Source organism: Miniopterus schreibersii (genome assembly GCF_964146895.1).
Source record: "Miniopterus schreibersii genome assembly, chromosome: 5".
NCBI lineage: Eukaryota > Metazoa > Chordata > Mammalia > Chiroptera > Miniopteridae > Miniopterus > Miniopterus schreibersii.
Genome location: NC_138106.1, coordinates 35,669,170 through 35,684,571, shown reverse-complemented (window position 1 = coordinate 35,684,571; position 15,402 = coordinate 35,669,170). Strand labels below are relative to the sequence as shown.

The 15,402-nt window shown below is 39.7% G+C and overlaps 1 protein-coding gene across 8 annotated transcripts in view; it reads right to left on the bottom strand.

The window, feature by feature from the left end:
• YEATS2 (YEATS domain containing 2) overlaps positions 1–13,170 on the bottom strand; it is an 84,938-nt gene extending 71,768 nt beyond the window's left edge. For 6 of the 8 annotated variants that reach the window (XM_081138754.1, XM_081138757.1, XM_081138759.1 and 3 more), the window contains exon 1: positions 12,989–13,170. The gene's annotated coding sequence lies outside the window, so the exon portion shown is untranslated. Of the gene's footprint in view, positions 1–5,743; positions 5,835–12,748; positions 12,826–12,988 lie in introns of those variants that run through there. The other 2 variants (XM_081138756.1, XM_081138755.1) reach the window with 2 other exon arrangements.
• Positions 13,171–15,402: the final 2,232 nt, after the last annotated feature.

Below are 15,402 nucleotides of genomic sequence, written 5' to 3'. Positions count from 1 at the left end.
TATATTTATTGAGGTAATACAAAATTTTTAAATAAAATTAATGAAAATGAAATGTTAACTCAAAAATATATATATATTTTTCAAAGTTGAAACAGAAATAACATTTTAAAAGCCTCTTGGCTCTTGACTGGGTGGCTCAGCTGGTTGGAGAGTCATCCCGTACACCAAAAAGGTTGAGGGTTCCATTCCTGGGCAGGGCACATACCTAGGTTTTTAGTTCAATCCCGTCAGGACACATATAGGAGGCAACTGATCGATGTTTCTCTCTTTCAAATCAATAAACATATTCTCATGTGAGGATTAAAAAAATTCTATTCTAAAAAAAAAGGTATCTCGGTTCACACTCCAGTTCTTTCACCCATTCCAGAGCCAGACTCACTTGATGCAGGTGGGAGAAAGGCTCATGTAATGGTATATGTATATGTAAATCCTGGATTTAAGAGAACATTTTTCCTATCACTGTTATCTTGTGTAATACCCCTAAGCTTTAAAATGCTCTAAAAAACTTCAGCATTAATAAACATACTTAATCAAGCCATTTAATGTTTATTCACCATCATTACCTAACCTGCTGTAATTCAGAATATAAATGTCTTTATTTTTGTAGAGACCCTGAATCCAACTATTATCTTCTGTTTTTAAAGCTTATAACAAATCAGGGTAAAGTCTTGTTCTTTTCTTTTAGCCTTTCTCCATCTGGTCTGCAACTAGTTTTAGACAACCCGAAAAAAATTGGGGGGCAGTTATTAGAATCATTCTTAAAAAAAAAAAAAAAAATCAACTAAGCCTCATTCCTTTTTCCTTAATGCAGATAAGAAAAAACAACATTTTTATTCTCAGATAAACCTAAACTCAGAGGTAGAAACAACACAGATCTCCAAATCTGTTTCTGACCCACACCATTTCATCAGTGACCACCTGTCTTCCAGTTAGCCAAGAGTCTTCTGGGATTACCTGTGAGGATGAGTGAGTCCGGCATCATCTTCACTCATCCACCCCATGGACTCATAACCTGAATATTCTCTTCCCACCTCCCCCCCCCTCAAGTAATCTCAAGATTACCGTAGCTCTTCCCCAGAAAGGTTGGGGATCCTTGAAGAAAATAGTATTTTATTTTACTCCCACTTAAGGAATGAAGCAAAAACTCTCTTTTAACTTTTGCTCCAAAACTGGGGGGATAGAATAGGAAAAAGGGAAGAATCTGGTGGTGGAGGGGGCTGCGTGGGTAAGGAAGAACCCAGCAATGAGTTACCTTGTTCTGCGCCAAGCTAACTCCTATTTCATGCTTTTCCTGTCATCTTTGGCCATAGATTTGAGCTCCCAAATAAACATGTTTAGGGAGACTTAGGTCTGTACTGAGCATGTTTAAATAATTCAGGTCTGCTTCAGTCTAGCAAGAATACTAAATAAAGTATACACAAGCCGCATTCAAGTATATGCTAGCTAAGGCGAGGCACATCTGCCAGAGCATGCTAGCATCCTGATGTAATAAATAACTGAATGGAATATGTAACAAATGACCCATGGTAATATTAAGTTTTGGATTCTTCTTGACTGGCTTCAAGATTTATGAAAGGGAAATGTAAACAGTTATTATTGTCAGATTCAACTCTGAAACAAAATGTCCTACTGATCCTCTTTAGGTTTTGATTCAGATGAAATAAAAAATACTGAGATGATATGTGAACATTTAAAAAAATTCTGTTACTGTTTATTATAATTTGTCTGTGAGAAAGGATTTTCTCAATACCATGGGACCAAATCCAAATACAGAAATATATGTAATGCTGATTCCTGTAACTTAACATTTTTATCTCATTGGAACAGCCTCATTACAAACAGTAAATGTTGTCTACTTAACCTTAAAAAATGCACATTTTCCCCATGTATAATATAAGAAAGCAAAACAACCCTGTATAACACCCATTCAAACAACATAAACTAATCTGAGTTTTTGAAAAAGGTTGAAGACCAAAAACAAAACCTTTTATTAGTCTATATTTTGAAATAAAACCCGAGAAAAATATTTTCTAAAGAACTATATAATTAAAAAAACAAAATTATGTAATACATAGTCACTAGAAACTCTTAGTAAAAGGTTTTCGTTTTCATGTCAGAGAAAACCTAGAAGCCCTATAGAACCTAGTCCTAGAACCCGTCTTACAGATGTGGCCAATTCTTGGGGGAAGGCGGTCCTTGAAAAATGTGCTATGTACTATGTGAGGTATCTTCTCTCTTTTTTTTAAGTTTATCTTTATTGTTGAGATATTACAGATGTCGCCTTTTTATCGCCATTGATCCCCTCCACCCCACATCCACCCCACCCCCAGGCTTTCCCCATACCAATGTCTGTGTCCATGGGTTATGCTTATAAACATATAAGTTCTTTGATTAATCTCTCCCCACCCACACCCCCATCCCCACCTTCCCTCTAAGATCCCTCAGTTTGTTCCATGCTTCTATGTCTCTGGATCCATTTTGTTCATCTGTTTATTTTGTTTATTATATTCCACATATAAGTGAGGTCATGTGGTATTTGTCTTTCTCTGATTGGCTTATTTCACTTAGCATAATACTTTCTAGTTCCCCCCATGCTGTGCCAAAGGCTAAAAGATCTCTCCTCTTTACAACTGCATAGTATTCCATGGTGTGAATGTGCTACAGCTTTTTTATCCACTCATCTACTGATGGGCACTTGGGCTGTTTCCAGATCTTAGCTATTGTAAATTGCACTGCTATGAACAAAGGGGTGCATAAGTTCTTTGTGATTGGTGTTTCGGGTGAGGTTATCTTCTCAATATAAAACTCTCTGATCCTCATGGCATTTGAATCTCATTAGAATCACTGAATTTTGTGCTCTCATTCCAGACAATTTTTCCCATCTGATTTAAAAGAGAGAATGGGGAGGAGCAGCACAATTGTTTTCCATCTGCTTCCATACAGACAAATGTTTCTAAGATGTTAATGATTTTAGAATTCTTTGGCCCTGTTTCTGTAGTCTTCATTTCCAACAAAATATTTTCCCCTTTGTTAACATGACAACCAGTGTTCCTTTATCAAATATTTGAATCAGAGAATCTACAATCCATTCTCCTCTATTAGCCAAAGACATTTCAAAAATATCTACAAAAAACAAAACAGGACAATGGGTAAACAAACCGTGGTGTACCCAATGAACTCCCCATCCAAGCAACAACAGGAATGAATCTCAAAATCATTATGGTAAGTAAAAGAAGCCAGACACAAAAGAGTGCATAAAATGATTCCACTTATATAAAGTTCTAAAACAGACACATTTGTCTACGGTGAATGAAAATAGTAGCGGGGTGCTGGTGATGGGGACTGACTGAGAGGAGGAATAAGGATCTTTCTGGGGTGATAGAAATATTTTATATCTTAATAAGAGTGTGTTACATGGGTTATATGCAATTGTGAAAACTCATCTAACTATACACTTAAAATCTGTGTATTTCACTATACCTCAATTTAGAAAAGAACTACAAAAATATTTATCTGATCATGTCATCTCCTGCCTGGAATCTTCAATGGCCTCCCATACACTTAGAATAAAATCACTCTTCAACATGACATACAAAATCTTAATATGAACTGGGCCCTGCCTCCCTCTCCATTCTTGATCATTAACATCCAGACACATTGGTTTTCTTTCTGCTCCTCAAATACACCTCAATCTTTCCTTTTTTGGACTTAAGTTTCCTTCTCTCTGGAATGCTCTTCCCCTAGGTTAGCTTTATCAGATCCCAACTCAAATGTCCACCTTATCAGAGGAAACCTTCCTTGATTATACCATCCAATGTAGCTCTCCCCATCTTCCCCCTACAAAGTTCCCGTAAGCTCTCAATAAACTATTGACTGAATAAATGAATGGATAACTAAAATACCTGCCAAAATATAAATACCCACAAGGAATATAACTACTAGCTTACACTAGCATCATGCTTTCCACATTACTGTACTTATAAATTTATTTGTTCATATTGCTATACCTCCAAAAGCATTATGGCTAAATGTTTAAAATAAAGAAATCTGTAGTTGTACAGACACATGCAAACAAAAAGATAGCAGGCATGGCAAGATTAATAACAGACAATAATTTAAGGGAAAAAAAACACTTAATAAAGACTGCTACTATAAAAAGACACAATCACAAAGATATGTCATAACCTACTCACCAAACATACTGTCAAAATAAACAAAATACAAAACGAACCAGAAATATAAGAATTTAACAAAATCACAATCATAATAGAATATGAACACAAATCTCTCAGAAATTTAAAAGATCAAACAGATAAAAAATACAGATTTGATTAACAAGCCAGATTTAACAGATGCACACAACTCTGAACCCAGCAGAGAATAATCCATTTGAAGTATCTATAAAACTTCATTAAAATTAAATCACATAATAGGATATAAAGAAAGTCTCAATAATTACAAAATGTGAAAATGTTTTAGTCATATGCTCTGGTCCTAATAAAATTATTAACAAAAACTCACTAGGATATGGAAAATACAATATTCTAAGTAACTCATGGCTCAAAAAAGAAATTAAAATAAGACTATTGCCCAGCCAGGCATGGCTCAGCAGTTGAGCATCAACCTAGGATCCAGGAGATCGCGGTTCGATTCCTGGTCAGGGCACATGCCCAGGTTGCGGGCTTGATCCCCAGTTGGGGATGTGCAGGAGGCAGCTAATCAATGACTCTCTCATCACTGGTGTTTCTCTCTCTCTCGCCCCCTCTCCCTTTCTTTCTCTGAAATCAATAAAGATATATATGTAAAAAAAAAACAACTAACAAACATTAAATCTTACACTTTACAAGAGTGAATTCTATGGCATGTGAACTAGATTTCAACAAAGCTGTTGTAAAAAATTACAATGATAAACCCAAAAAACATTAACCTTAAACAGAAATCTATTTATAGATTATCCTACCCCAGGTATGTGTGTGCATACTATGTGTGCACTGGTAGGGCTATCAGCTAGGGAATCAACATTCATTAGGAAGACCAGTTGGGGGGTGGGCCAAGGGTCACAGGTTCGATACCATGTCAAGAGCACATACCTGGGTTGCAGGTTCAATCCCTGGCCCCGGTCGGGGTACATTCAGAAGGCAACCAATCGATGTGTCTCTCACATCATGTTTTTCTCTCCCTCCCCCTCCCTCCTTCCCTTCCACTCTCTCTAAAAATCAATGGAAAGACTATCCTCAGGTAAGGATTAACAACAAAAAATTTAATTTTTTCATGAGGTATTTCAGATATTCAAAAAAATATAAAATGATCAGTGAGGAGTATAAAGGAAGTTCTAAAGTATTAGTAATTTCTTATTTTGTAAGCTGGGCAGTAGCAAGGTAGGCATTTGTTGCTTTACCACTATTTTTTAAAACATACTTCCTTATTTATGTGCTCTTTAGTACATATGATGTATATCACCATTTTAAAAAACAAAACTTCAAAAATTTAAAAATAAATGATGTACATTCATACTATGGAATAAATCAGTTCTGCTCTAATGTGACATACACATTTCTAGAAAGTATCACGCTGTGTAAAAATTGTATCATGAAAATCGCAAGCTTTATGGGAAAAATGGGGTTTAGAAGTACAATACTCAACAATTTTACCAGTGACATAAAAAGGAGTATCTAATTATAATGGTAGCAGTTTTACACATGCTAGATGGTTAAGGAATACATAAATGCTATAAACACTTTACCTTGAAAAAGACCTCAGGTTTGCTGTGATAGTTAGTGGGCACTGAAAGTCTGCAGCTTGTGAGTTACTGTCCAGTGGTAGAAGGGTAATATGAAATCAAGAGAAAGCTGTAACACCAGATGTGGATGGGTGTGGCTCATAGCACAGCAGTAAACAGGTCGCTGGAAGGTGTTTGAGGTGTGTGCCTGTGTGAGGCTTGTGTATTCCTTCCATGGCTCAGTTCGGCAGGGTAGTTTCCTTCGTTCACCGAGCATTTCTTGCAGACAAAATCACACATAAGAAATGTGAACTTCACATTATATTTAAACAATTCCCTATTATATCAACTGCACTGAACAAACTTGTGTTTTCTTATAGCAAAACCGACTGCACTACTGTAAGATTGTAATGCAACCATTTAAAAATGTGCTGCTATAAAAATACTTGTAAAATAAATTGCAAAGTGAAAAAAATCAAGGTACAGAGCAGTGTATATATTTTGATTCCTTCGGCTGTAAACTGGAAGAGAAAAGGTATATGTTTGTGTAAGTTTTTCTAGAAGATCAAAAGCAGTTAACAAGAATTGCCTCTGGATAGTGGTTTTGCTTTTCATTTTATTCCTGACTACGATGTTTGAATTTTCTAATCATGTACATGAGTTATTTGGGGGAAGGAAAACACCAAAAGGAACAATCTGAGAGATGGATTATAGGTATTCTTTATGACTCTTTCTGTTTTCTTCTTACTTCTCTATATGTTAAAAAGAACATAATTGGAGTGTGGAATAACTGGAATTCTCACTGATGGGAATGTAAAAAGAGACAATCACTTTGGAAAACAGTTTGGCAATTTCTTAAACAGTTAAATATACCCTACAATATGACTCAGCCATTCCACCCCTACGTATTTACCGAAGTGAATAAAAGCGTATGTCCACACAAAAACTTGTACACAAATGTTCAGAGCAACTTTATTCGTGATAGTCAGAAACTGGAAACAACCTAAATGTTCATCAGCAAATGAATGGATACGCAAATTGTGATATATCCACACAACAGACTATTATTCATCAATAAAAAGGATTGAATTGATATATGCAAGGTGAATTCATCTAAAAATGACGTTGAGTGAAAGAAGTCAGCTTAAGAAAATAGTATATACTACAATGATTTCATTTATATAAAATGCAAACTAGTCTTCTACAGTGCCAGGAAGTTGGTCAGTGGTTGCCAGGGGAAGAGACAATGACAGGGAGGCACAAGACAGGGATTACCAAGGGGCATAAGAAAAATTTCGGGGATGATGCATGTTTACTATTTTGATTGTAGGGATGGTTTCACAGGTGTACAAGTATGTCAAAATTTAGCAAATTTTACACTTTATATATGTATAGTTTGTGATATGCCAATTGTACCTCAATAAAGCTCTTTAAATACACACGACACTATTAAATATAATATAGTCTGCCAAAAATGTATAAAGAATACATAATGGGAACCCTCACACTTTGTTGGTAGAAATGTAAAATGGTGCAGCCACTGTGGAAAACTTTTGGCAGTTCCTCAAAAAATTAAACACAGAATTACTGTATAACCCAGCAATTCCACTCCTGGGTATATATCCAAAAACTTGCATGTGAATGTTTATAACAGTATTATTCATACTAGTAAAAAAGTGAAAACAATCCAAATGTCTACCAATTGATGAGTGGGTAAACAAAAAGTGGTAACTTCATACAATGGAATATTATTAAGCAATAAAAAAGAATGAAGTACTGATACATGGGTGAACTTTGAGTATATCATGCTAAGTTAAAGAAGCCAGATACAAAAGGTCACATGTTATATAACTCTATTTATAGAAAATGTTCACAAAGAGGTAAAAATATACAGACACAAAAAGTGGTTGCCAGGAAGTGAGGAGAGGGGGAAACTAGAACTGACTGCTAACAGATATGGAATTTCTTTCTAGGGTGATGGAAAAGTTAAGGAATTAGATAGCCATGGTTACACAACCTTGTGAATATACTTTATACACTTTAAAATGGTGAATTTTGCCAGGCTAGACGTGGCTCAGCAGTTGGGCATCGACCTAGGATCCAGGAGATAGTGGTTCGATTCCCGGTCAGGGCACATACCCGGGTTTGTGGGCTCCATCCCCAGTCTGGCGCCTGCAGGGGGCAGCCAGTCATGACTCTCTCATCATTGATGTTTCTATCTCCCTCCCTCCCTCTCTGTGAAATCAATAAAGATATATTTTTAAAAAACACATCTTTAAAAAAAATGGTGAATTTTACATTATATGAATTATCTCTCAATAAAAGTATACAATCTCAAATAAAATTTTTACAAAACAAAATAGACATAAATCACCAATGTATCTAAAACCCTGGCTCACTCCTCAGATAAGCAGGGTAAACAATCCTTACCTAGAACAAGTTCTACCTCTCCTTGTCTGCAGTCATCAAAGTTCACATGCCTGAACATCTCCCAACTACCTTCTAGTGGGTAATATTTCACCTCTGCCTTCTCTCCACTTACTAAAATGCTATTCCATCCTTCAGGAATCAAATTAAGTTCTGACTCATCCATGAAGTGCACTCCAGCCTTTGAAAACTTTTTTTTTCTAACACCCACAGAACAGATGATAAACAATCTGCTTCATTAAGTCTTGTTTTCTGTGAGGGAGAAGTGTACCCGACCCTCACTCTTCATTCGGTAGCAGTGTAGAAAACAGAATGAAAGGGCACCAGGATTAAAGGCAAGGAGGTGGAGGGCAATTTAAGGAGGTGACAATGAAGATTCAAATAAAAATCTATGGTGAAATGAGAAGAGAGGAGGATCAGGTATTTCTGAGGCTCTCTCCTAAGGAAATACTCTCAAGGCAGGGGGATGTACACCATATGTGAGCTGCACTTACAGATCTACAACTTAAATGTTAGTTGTATTATTCCTATATATTTTATAATAAAAAACTGGAAATAGTCCATAGCAAATTATAGTGCATCCACTAAATGAATATGAAAGCATTTTATTATGATCCCTTATGTAGAAAACCCTAAAAATTATACACACAAAAAACTGTTAGAATAAATGAATTCAGCAAAGTAGGAGGATACAAAGTCAACACACAAAAATTCAGTTGCATTTCGCCCTGGTTAGAGCGTTGTCCTGACATGCCAAGGTTGCGGGTTCAATCCCTGGTCAGGGCACATACAAGAAGCGGAACAACAAAGTAGTGTTTCTGTCTCTCCGTTTCTGTCTCTCTGCTCACACAATCAATTAAGCCCTGGCCAGTGTGGATTAATTGGATGAGTGTGTCATCCAGTGCACCAGAAGGTTGGTAATTTGGTTCAATATCCAGTCAGGGCACATACCCAAGTTGCGGGTTTGATAGCCGGTTGGGTGCATATGGGAGGCAACGGATCACTTTTCTCTCTCTCCCTCTCTCTAAAATCAATAAAAGCATATAAAAAATAAATTAATTAAGAAATCAAATATGGCCCAGCCGGGTGTGGCTCAGCGATTGAGCATCGACCTAGGATCCGGGCAATTGGGGTTCGATTCCTGGTCGGGGCACATGCCTGGGTTGTGGGCTCGATCAATGGCTCTCTCATCATTGATGTTTCTCTCTCTCTCTCTCTCTCTCCCTCTCCTTTCCTCTCTCTGAAATCAATAAAGATTTTTTTTTAAAAGAAATCAAATATATATTTTAAAAAAGAATGAAATCAGACAGACTCTTATCTAATACATAAAGAAAATTAATTTAAAATAGGTATAAGATCTTAATGTAAGATCTAAAACAACAAAACACTCAGAAGAAAACATAAGACAAAAAAGTGTCATGACATTGGATTTGGCAATGCTTTTCTTGGATATGGCAACAATGGCACAGGTAACAAAAGAAAAACTGACAAACTGAACTTCATGAAAATTTTAAAATTTTGTGCATCAAAAGATATTATCAACTGCCCGGCCGGCTTGGCTCAGCGGCTGAGCATCGACCTATGATCCAGGAGATCTAGGTTCGATTCTCGGTCAGGGCACATGCCCAGGTTGTGGGCTTGACCTCGAGCAGGAGGTGTGCAGGAGACAACCAATCAATAACTCTCTCATCATTGATGTTTCTATCTCTCTCTCTCCCTTCCTCTCTCTGAAATCAATAAAGACATATTTTTTTAATGTTTTAAAAAAATAGTATCAACAGAGTAAAACGGTAACACACAGAATGAGAGAAAATACTTGCAATTCATATATCTAATAAGAGATTAATATCTAGAATATAGAGAGAACTCCTAGGACTCAACAACATACAACCGGATTAAAAAATGGATGAAGGATTTGAATAGATTTCTCCAAAAAAGATATGTAAATGACCAATAAGCATATGAAAAGTTGCTCAACATAAACTAACATTAGTAAAGTTCAAATCAAAAGCACAATGAGCCCTGGCTTGTGTGGCTTAGTGGTTATAGCATCAGCCCGTGCACCAGAGGGTCCTGGGTTCAATTCCTGGATGTACCTGGGTTGCAGGTCGGATCCCTGCCCCGGCTGGGGCGCAAGCGAGAGGCAGCCAATCCATGTATCTCTCACATCAATGTTTCTTTCTCTCCCTCGTCCCTTCCACTCTCTCTAAAAACAAAAAATCAATGGGGGAAAAAAAATCCTCAGATGAGGATTAAAAAGAACAAACAAAAAAACCCCCACAGTGATATATCATCTCATACCCATTAGGATGGCTACTATCAAACAGGAAACAAGTCCTGGTGAAGAGGTGGAGAAATTCAAACTCTTGTGCGGTTGGTTGGAATGTAAAATGGTGCCGCTGCTATAGAAAACAGTGTAGCAATTCATCAAAAAATTAAAAATAAAACTACCATATAATCCAGCAATCCCACTTATGGGTCTATATTCAAAAGAACTGAAAGCAGGAACTTGAACAGATATTTACAGATATCTGTACACTCACATTCTTAGCAGCATTATTCTCAGCAGCCAAAACATGAAGCAGCCCAAGTGTTCACTGATACTTGGATGAACAAAATATAGACATACACTGGATTATTCAGCCTTAAAAAAGGAAATTATGACATGCTATAACATGGGTGAACCTAGAGGATATCATACTACGTGAAATAAGCCAGTCACAAAAAGACAAATATTGTATGATTCCACTATGTCAGCTACATATTTTTACTATCTAAAGAACTCAACAATAAATTAGAAAATGTAAAAGAAGCAGCACAACAGAGGACAGGAACAGAAATTCACAAATGATCAATAAATGTGAAAAAAATCTTCAACTATATTAGTAATCAAAGAATGGAAATAAACAAGACATAAGTTTTTCATCTATTAAATTTTGTTTTGGGGTAGATGGACATAAGGTGTCTTGAAGGGGCACTTTTTTCTAATTCACACCCACTGTCTTCACTTCCTCACATCCCATTCAATCATTCCAATCTACCTTTCACTTCTAGAACTCTGGATAGTACTACCAGTGACCAAAACCAATAACCTCCACGATGCCAAATCCAATTGAGCATCTTACCAAACATCTTAGAAATGCTGATAAAAGAACCAATTCTCCATCTTCCAGAAACTTATCTCTTTTGGTTCCCATGATACCAGTCTCCTTCTTTTTCTCTTACCTCATTGTCTGTTTCTTCCTGTACTGTGCTCAGTCGTCTTCCTCTACCAGACCTTGAAGTACTAAAGTGTCCAAGCATGGATTTTCACTTCTTCTCTATACTCTTTCTCCCTATGTGATCTAGTCCCAAAACTTTGATATCATCTATATAACTGAGTACTCCCAAATTTTTATCTCCAGCTCTACGCTCTCTCTTATGTGAGTTCCAAACCTGTACATCCAACTGCCTCCTCAACACACTGACTTTATAACTAGTATGCATCTCAAATTTAATACATCCAAAACAAAACTTATTATTTTCCCCACCTCAAATTTCTCTTCCATTTTTCTCTTTCTCAGTTAATGGCACCATCTATTTATAGTTGCTCAAAACAAATATTGAAAAAGCAAAGACTTCTCCCTTTCCCTAATCAATCCATTTCCAAGTCTTGTTCATTCTTCCTTCAAAATACTTTTTTAATCTCTCCACCCTTCTCTATCTCCACTGTCATGGACCTAGTTCAAGGTACTGCAAACAGCATCCTAACTGGTCTCTACATAGCAGTCAGATTATGATCCTTACCAACTTAAAACCTTCAAAGGCTTCCCATAAAAACGGAATTCCTAATCAGAGCATCATCTGCTCCTATTTTTGAAAAAATACACACAGCCTAAAACATACACTCGATGATCATCTCTGTAGACAGGGAAACTATGGGTGTTTTTTCTCGTTTTGCTTGTATTTTTAAAATTTTCTGTGATGAGTACTTGGTACTTGCTTATTAAGAAACAGGAAATGATATTGCTGAGTACTACTCATTACAACGCATTTTACATGCTAACCAGAAAAGAGAATGGAAAATTGTAAGTAATCTTTAAGTGTTATAAGCTTAGATGAAAAATACTAGCAAACGTATATCAAACTCTAAGGATTACTGGTGATACTTTCTTCCTCTACTTTCTATTTTTTAACATAATTACATTCATAACAGGAAAAAAATGTTATGCTCTAAACTTCATTGTCCTCTGCAATCTGGCCACAACCCACCAAATCAGCCTTTCTTCCAAGTACTCACTTTCCCAAGCTCGCACTCCAAGCGCGCACGGTCTCACGCCTCCGCCGCCGCAACTCCTCGGGCCCCATCCCCGGGACACCCGCCAACCTTTCAGACCTGCTCATCCCTCCCGGAGGGGACCGGTAGGACGGCGACAGGTTGGAGGGACATTCCGGGATTCTTGTTGGTAAATCCACAACTTCCTAGTGCTGGGGCCAAATCTCGCCTCCGATCCCCTCACAGGCCACCAAGCTTAACATCCTGAGAGCTCCGACTACTGAGGCTCAAGGGACCCCCGTCCCCTCAGCGAGCGCTGTGCCCCTTAGAAAAGGACCCCCCCAAACCCAAATTCCGGTTCCCGCTTCGGAGGCTCCCCGGACACCCACAGACACCCAGGATCCAGCCTCCACCTCCAGATCCAACCCTCTCAGCACTCGCTGCCTCCCTCCCCTCTGCACCCGGGGCCGCGCGACCGCGGGGTGGGGGAGGGGCGCGCACGTGCCCGCGCCGCCCCCGCCCAGACAAGGCCCCGGAGAGCAGAGCGCGCTCCCCGCAGGTCCCGTCCCGCTCCCGCCAACACTCACCCTCTCCCTGGTCTCGGCTGAAACGCAGGCCAAGCTGGACGCCGCGAGACAGCACGGGGAAGGCGAGGGAGCAGGCGAAACCCCCCCCAACCCCCGCGCCACGAAGCCCCAGCGACCCCGGAGCCCGCGGAAGCACAAGGCTCGGTGCAGCCCGCCGGGTTCGCTCGGCCCCGCACGTCACCAGCAGGGGCGGGGCGGGGCGCGCGCCGCGGCGGCGGCGGCGGCGGCGGCGCGCGGCCGGGGGCGGAGCTCGCTGGAATGTGGGCGGGGCCGGCGGACCCAGGCCCGCGCCGCCGCTGTTCCTGGAAGTGTGGCAAGGTTCTGGCAGTCACCATAACTTGTCGTTTTCTTCCCCAGAAGGAAATGGAGGGTTCCAGCTCCAAGTCTGACAGGATATCCCCCCTGCCAGCATTCACGGAGTTTATACAGTACAGTAGTAACAACAGTGGCTATGATTTTTGTGTGTCATTCTACACCAAGCTCTGTGCTAGGTGCTGGGAATACAAATAACTGTAGTTATTACCAGACTCCTTTACTGATGCAGAAACTGAAGCTTGGAAAGATTGGGACTTATCTAGGTCACACAACTAGCGAGTACCAATCCATCAAGCCCAGTCCTCCTAAATGTCAATTGAGCCCACCCTACCCTCCTCTTCCCTGCAGCACCCTGCCGCAGACCCCTGCATCTCTCTGCTCAAGGCTGCTCGAGGCTCCCAACTGGTCTCCAGGGATGTGTTTCTGTCCCCCTTTGATCTGTTCTCATTATGTAAAGATTTATCACTGGAGATGGGTGGTAGGTTTTGAGAGGGTTCACTTTGTAATTGATTTATACTTTACTTATGTTATCAACTTTTTGGATGTATTTAATGTTTAATAAAAATGTTTTAAAGGATTTACTTTTTTATCTCCAATAGCAAGCCCAGTGCATTGCATATAGTATGAACTCAAAAAGTATTTGTTGAATGAGTGAAGAAGAGGGCCAGGAACTGACTCCAAAGTAAGGGAACTGACTCCACATGATAAGGGAATCTGGGGGTTTTGGTCTATTAGGGGTAAACCATATTAACAATATTTGTTCAGAAAATTTTTATTGCGTTTCTATTCTGTGTTTTGGCACTGTGTGCCAAGCCCTATGTTAGGCACTGGGAATCAGAAATGAGCAAAACGGTTCCTGTCCTTGTGAATTTACAGTCAATCTTATGTGAAAGGCCAGGAAAGGCCTCCCTGAGCTTTAAGCTAAAACCCACAGAGATAATAGGAATTGAAGAGATAAAAATAAATGTTATGGAGAAATAGGTAGGGTAAGAGGTCAGCATGAGTGTGTCAGTGTTCCCCTACTTTTGGGGTCTAACCCTGATAGAGGGCCGGGGCCAGGGTGGGGTGGGATGGGGTTGGAAGCCCATTTCCCCTGGTCCAGCTCAGGAGGCTGCCGAGTTCTGGCAGAAGTCTTACACTGAGCTGAGTAGGAGCAGAGAGCAGCATTGGGGAGGGAGAGGAGTATGAGAGAATGTTGCTGGGTGTCCATAACTTGCACATGGCATGCTAGGAACTCTTTTCTGTATGCTCCCTGCTAGGCAAGCAGAAAGCATGGTTGAGAGCCATGGATAGGCCAATGGGCACTGTACCATGGGCCAGGTGATCCTAAACCAAAGGCAAGGGCGGAATGATTTGTCAGGAAATGGCTGGAGAATGTGGCTAAGACTCCGAAGATGGGCAAAGCTGAAGACCCCGGCAAGAGCAGAAGTGCTCTCACATCAGCTGGTGAGCAGAACAGAGATGGAGGAATTGAGGTGGGAAGATGACACATCCGACACTCAAGGTGCTGAAATAACAAATCATGAGCTTGCCAGCCAACAAGCTCAGCAGTTGGTGCCAGCAGGACCATGGTGACCAGGAGTGACTAGGAAGCAGAGGCCAGTGAGGACCCAGGATACAGCTCCCGGCTCCTGCCACTTCCATGAAACTTCCCTTTGATCCTACAGACCATCTTGGGAAGTCAAGAGGGGGAGGGAAAGTTCTGACAGGGTTGCAACTTTGAATTGACTGAATATCCCAGCTGAGATTGTTTAAGACCAGATCATTTTAATCCAAAAGTTTAAGTTTAACCCAGCCCCCAGTAGGAATTAGAGCCCATGAGAAAGCTTGCATTATTTAAAGAGAAATAACATAGCTACAGATCTTTACACATGCGCATGCAATGTGTCCATTTCAGTAACAGAGATAAGCTCTCTGAAGGAAATGGGCAGGGTGCTGAGGAGGCACAGCACAGGGGGGGCAAATTTAATGCGGAAGTAGAAAAACCTTCCCTGAAAAAATATTAAATGAAACCTGAAGCAGTAGAAGCTGTTGGGTCATGATAAAGCCTAAGACAAGGTGAGAGAAGTCCAGGGTAACTTAAGCAAGAGCAGAGTGGC